Below are 6,000 nucleotides of genomic sequence, written 5' to 3'. Positions count from 1 at the left end.
GATAAAAATGAACAACAACGTCATGTGTTCAATGTCCTATGGCGCTCACAGTCTTACACGAGCTCAGATCCGACCATTACTTCATCATACAGATATTCAAATTTTTCTTTGTTGTGTAATTTATACCGGGTAGAGTTAGATTTATAATATGTTTTTATAATTTTGTGCTTTTATACCTCCGTGGTAAGAAGTCAAAAGCAAAATTCAGCAGACCAATTATTATTAAATACCAAATTTTGACCTCTGCTTTTCATATTTTTGAAGGTTATAGTTAGATTCAGAAAACACTGGGCAATTATTTGTTCCAATTCTTGTTGTTCCGACCCTCTTGAGGGGGGAGGAACTATATACTCAACTGGGTTTTTTTTTTGTTCAGTGAATTTTCGCCGCTCGATATATTCATCGTAGAGAGTTGAGACTGGTATCATTAGAAAGCTCGTTCAGCGTAGAATATGGAATTAAAAAGATTTTTTTAATTTTCGTTTTCTACAGGGAGTTATCGAGGCTTAAACTTCTGAGAAAAGAAGAGTGAATTCACGTTGTTTTTATTCACATTTTCCGGAATTTTTGCCTAAATTTTCGTCAATTTTGCTAAAATTTGTTATAATTTTTAAGAATAGTGTCGTTGATTTCATTTTTGAAGACGAACAAGCATTTTTGATTGTTTTGATTTAATTTTTTGGTCAAAAAATCTGGATAAACATTTCAAAATTTAGCCTTTTTCATCAACAACAGCACGAAATAAGCTACTTTAGTCCACTTTGATTAAATTTGCCTACAGTACACCCCCAAACAACACTCATACAATCTTTGTAGACTCAGAGGGGGGCTATTTCTACTTCAGAGTCCGCAGAGAGTGCCTTGTAGTTAAAACTTTGCCGTTTTTTGCTAACTTTACTCGTTGATTATCAAAAATGCAAAATTTATTTTGAGTTTCAACTCAGAAATTATCTATATCTACAACATTTGAAAAATCAATTGTTCTTAACGGACAATAAGTATTAACAGGGGTAGTTTTGGGCCATTCTTGGACTGTTACAATCCAAAAAAAATCGGGTTGTAATCAGTCGGTCTTTTTTTTTTAAAAAAAGACTTTTTTTTAATAAAAAAGAACAAAACATATCAAATCAAAGCTCAGGAGTGATAGGTCCAACCAATTCGCTTGCGAAACAGCTCCAGGCTAATTCATTTAGTTTTTTAATTGAAAGTTTATGGTGGTTTTTTTTAAAAATAATTGACTTTTCAATAAATAATGGCTTAATTAACTTTTCCTCTATTTTTTTCTTAATTTGTTCAACTTCCAGCTTAGTGTCAGCAAAAAAAGACTGCTTCTTCTTTCTACTGAGTTAACATTTATTCTCGGTTGCAGTTTTAAGCCTGAAATTATTGTTTTCTGGCTTTGATACTACAAGATTTTAGATTTTTGTTTGTTTTGATATTTGCCAGTTTTTCATGTTTTCTAATTTTGTCACATTATCACATTATTGACAGTTCTCATGTCACCTTATTAGCATTCAAATTAAAACACAATTGAATATATTAAAATCTTGAAAGATATAAATCATCGTTTTAATGGCCTCGACGCCTCTTTCTTGAAGAAATCAATTGAATTTTTTAATTTTGTCTTAACTGTCATTTATACTTTGTCGTTTCGGTCGTATGAAATTTCCTGTTTAGTGATAGCTTTCATTGGCTTTTCATGGAAGAATAGAAAAACCGATATTCTGATATTAGCAGATAGCTGATGGCTTTTATGACTTTCAAACCCATCGTTTTCCAAAATTAAAAAATAATTTTTTAACTTCGCAATTTTGTTCTTTTTATGTTTCTTTTTGTTACCTAATCTCGTTAGTTGATTACAGGTCAAATATGACATTATGGGTGTCAAGGGAATAAAAGGGATTAGTGTCCAAGAATCTTTTTTTTAAAGATTTGTTATGACCTTACTGGCTTCGACACCGCTTTTTCACAAAAAAAAATTAAATTAATTTGATTTTTGTCATATTTGACGTTCTTTTTGTAGATGCAAGAAATATTCTGGATAATTACAGGTCTCGAGGGTTTCTTTTTCATGAAAAAACGACGATATTTAAATAGTTCTTTTTGTAATTAATGCCTTTCATGACATTGAATGTAATTTTGTTTCGAAAAAAAAATTAAAAGTATTACATACTTTAGCACTCCGCTTTTTTGTCTACTTGTTACCTAGTCTTACTAATGAATGGCCACGTACTACATTATAACTGTTTGAAGAAGGCGCAATCAAATATATTTTGAGTGCCAAAATTTGGCTTGACGGTTTTGACAGCGTTTTCTGGCAAGTTTCAATTTAAATTTTGTTTGTTCTTTGTTGTTCTTTTTAGCCGCTCTAAAAAATGAATAAGGTCAGGTCCTAATGCCCTTCTATAGAAGCAGTGGTAATCGCAAATTTGTGGTAATATTAATTTATTCCTAATGGTATTTATTACTTTGAAGTTAATTGTTTCAAAAAAAAAGTTAATTTTTTTTACTTTTCTGTTTTTGTTCTTTTTTGTATAATTATTACCCAACCTTTCTATGGACTGGTCGCATGTTTTGTGGTGATTTTTAAGTTATTTTTGTTTAGTTTCAGGTTTATCTGACGGTATGTTGACTTTGTTATTAAATTTAGTTTTTAAGAGGGACATAAATTTTTTGATATAATTAATGTTTGTTGTTGTTGTTGTTTGATTTTGCTGTTCGTTTTGACTCGCTCTCTTAATATTGACATATTACAGCAATCTAATGCATCAATTTTTACTCCACTGAGTTATTTGTTTTGGAGGTTATCTTATCGTTCATACGGAATTTTTTGAAAAAGACTTGGGCTTTTTTGGGATTCGCAAAAAATAATTTTTGGGTTTTTCTATCTGTTCCTCATTTGGTCGCCCATCCACAAAATTGTGGATGGGCGGGGTCGGAACCTTATGTGCCATTGCACATTACCGAGCCGCCTTGTTTATTTTAAATTTTGTTTAAGAGCTGGCTTTGTTTCGGTTTTAACTATGAAATACAGCCCTAAAAACTTGTACGGTAGGCATTTTGACACCACCTAAATCCATGACTCCAGTTGGCAATGTTATTTTTTTTCTCTAATTCTTTTATTTTAACCAGTAAAACCAAAAAAACCTAAGATTGCTAAAACACTTCAAAATCTGAAAAAAATTCGCTTTTGGAGTTCCTTCATCATCAAGAAGTAGTAATAAGGCATTATGACAGCATTTTTTGCAGTGTTTTTTCTGCAATTGACAATCACTCACTTTTGAATAGAAAAAGTTAAAACAATTTTTCCAGTAACGAAATTCATTATCACTTCTTTTGGTATAACATAGTTTTCTCGCCGGAAACTTCGTTGAATTTACAGCTTTGAATTGAAATCCAATCCATGGAATCTGTGGTACAGAAGAAAAATTTGTTACAAAAGTTTTTCGTGACTTTTGATATCCTTCATTCCATTTTCATATTCGATAAATTTACATCTATTCTAGCAAGGAAGTGATCTGCTCACACAGTTGACTTTTAATCCTAATTCGTTATGCTCATTTTAACCTTGAAATTTCGTTGTTCCCTAAATTCTCTTTCTAATGAGCTTTCTCAAGCGAGTAAGTTGAAACACAGAGGATTTCCATCCAATCTGATACCCGAGTGGAAATGCAATGGTTTTCCACTAATAAGTCGAATAGAATAAACCCACCTCCTGGTGGTAGTAGAATCACGACGCAATTCCATTTGTCCTATAAAACAGTGCAATTGCTGAAAAATACTCAGCTGGTATAACTGAGTATTACATGGTGCTCCTAGCAACCAATGAACGGACGCTTCTCGGGATTGAGCCCTTCTGGGACAAACCATCTGTGGAGCGTCCTCTACAAGGGGAAAGATGGTGCGTTATATTGAACTTAGCAGTCCTTGCTAAAGAGGGTATTTCAATTGACATTCTAAGAAATGTTCTCCCTGAAAAATTGACAATTCCACCGGAGCCTGTGCAAAACGAAAATGTGGAGAATAGCACAACTCAAACCGATAGGGAATGACGTATAAAAAACGAGCACATGAAGAACATGTGGCTTTACAAAAGTCAAGAGATTGAAGCCGCAGGAATTTTTTTTGAGATCGCCCATGGACGATTTGAGACAGCAGTAAGGCCGCTTCTTTTTCATATTTGAGATTGGGCGCAGAAGGACACCAATTATTTTTTTCCATAAAAGTCGAACTATAATAATGACAAAGTGACGGTCCTAGAATTGTTGCAATATTGGATTACACATTCGCCAATCCACTGAACATCACATTTGATCGCCATGTGTTTCTCACCAGGAAACAACTCGAAAGAGACCCCATTCCAAAAATGTACGGTTCTTTTAGTGACGCTTCCTTGAATTTTGACAAGGAAAACACAAAGAATTGATCCTCCGCAATGTTTTCATAGGTAACTGGACATGTTAAATGGAGAAAAAAAACACAAGTTGCTAAAAGAAACAGTCACAACCAAATGGGCGTTAGACCTGGCAATAAATTTGAAAATTGAGATTCAAAACAGATTCAAAATTTCTGGAAATTTGCATACGCAGTCGCGTCTGAACAAAACGTTTATTGATCGCCACAACAGAATAATAGCTTGCAGAAACCAATTCAAAGTCCAAATTCGGGACACTTGGTCTCAATTTTAGCGTTAAAATTGTCCGGCAAAAGGAACACATTTGAATAATTTTGACACATTGAACGACTTGCCACAGTTTGTAAGAAAAGTAAGAACAATTGGAAACCAAAAACTCGAGTGAATAATTTGGACGATGACAAATCTGAAAAAACAACGTTTTTGAACTTCAGTTGATGATCAAGTAAATGCAATTGGTAACCAATTCCTGAATCACAGAAATTACAATGCCGATTACGGTTCCAGCTGTGAAGAAACAGAGGACAATTGTGTTGCCCGCATATTGAACAATCAAAACATACGTGAGGTAGAACCGGTATACCTCCAAGTACACTTTGGAAACTTTGAAACGAAAGCATTGGTGGATTCAATAAGTGTTTTGCAGGATTATTCACAAAAGTTAAGCTAATAAGGTGATCAATATAGTTGAACACATCTTTTTGATAATACTCCAGTAAAGCAAAACCGGAAAATTTTATCAAATGAAGCTATCAAAAAATTAGGCGTAATAGTCAAAAAATAAAGTGTAACGATTGAAAAGCGGAGAAGGTTAAAGTAACCGCTGTTGAAGACAATCACCGGCCTATTATTGCTAGAGACTCATTTCAACATTTAGTTCTCTCCTTAAATCATTCAAGACACATATAATCTCAATCAATTTCAATGTAACATTAAAATGCAAAAAGCTAACGGTTGCAACATTCTTTGACTTTATCTCACACATTGGTACGTCCTGTAAACACATTACAAATCCGCATTTCGTACGCCCTTATTTACAAAAAGTTTACACCCACTCATCATAAAGGTCTTCGTGTTACTTTAAATCTCCAAAATTAGTTAGCGTTGAACTCCAAAAACTTATTGATAAAAAGCACATCATAAATTAAGTAGTTGTTCTTATAAAAACTTCATTCATCCAATTGTTATCACAGTAAAAGGAGACAAAACCATTACATTTGCAATTGATTTTTAAAAGTTCAAACAAATTCGTTTGTAAAACAAAATTTAAAATGTCAAACATTGAAAGATTCATAGACATGGAACAACAAAATATAAACTTCCAAGCAACAAAAGAGACAGCATATTTTACAACACTGGACTTGAAGTAGGCAAACAACCAAATAAATGTAGACCCGGAAATGTCACGCCATAGCAATTTAAATATTGTAAGTGGCAAATATACTGGTACTTAACGCTTCATTATAGGTTTCTATGGTTGAATTGATATGACGGGAGCTTTCCAGAAAGTTATGGACAACATAATAAATGGTCTTAAAAACATGTAATGTGTTTTAGTTGGCAATATAGTAATTGGTCGAGGATCA

The sequence above is a fragment of the Convolutriloba macropyga genome, chromosome 1, assembly GCF_964194025.1.
Source record: "Convolutriloba macropyga chromosome 1, txConMacr16.3, whole genome shotgun sequence".
Taxonomy (NCBI): Eukaryota; Metazoa; Xenacoelomorpha; order Acoela; family Convolutidae; genus Convolutriloba; species Convolutriloba macropyga.
Note: the sequence above shows the minus strand (reverse complement) of the source record.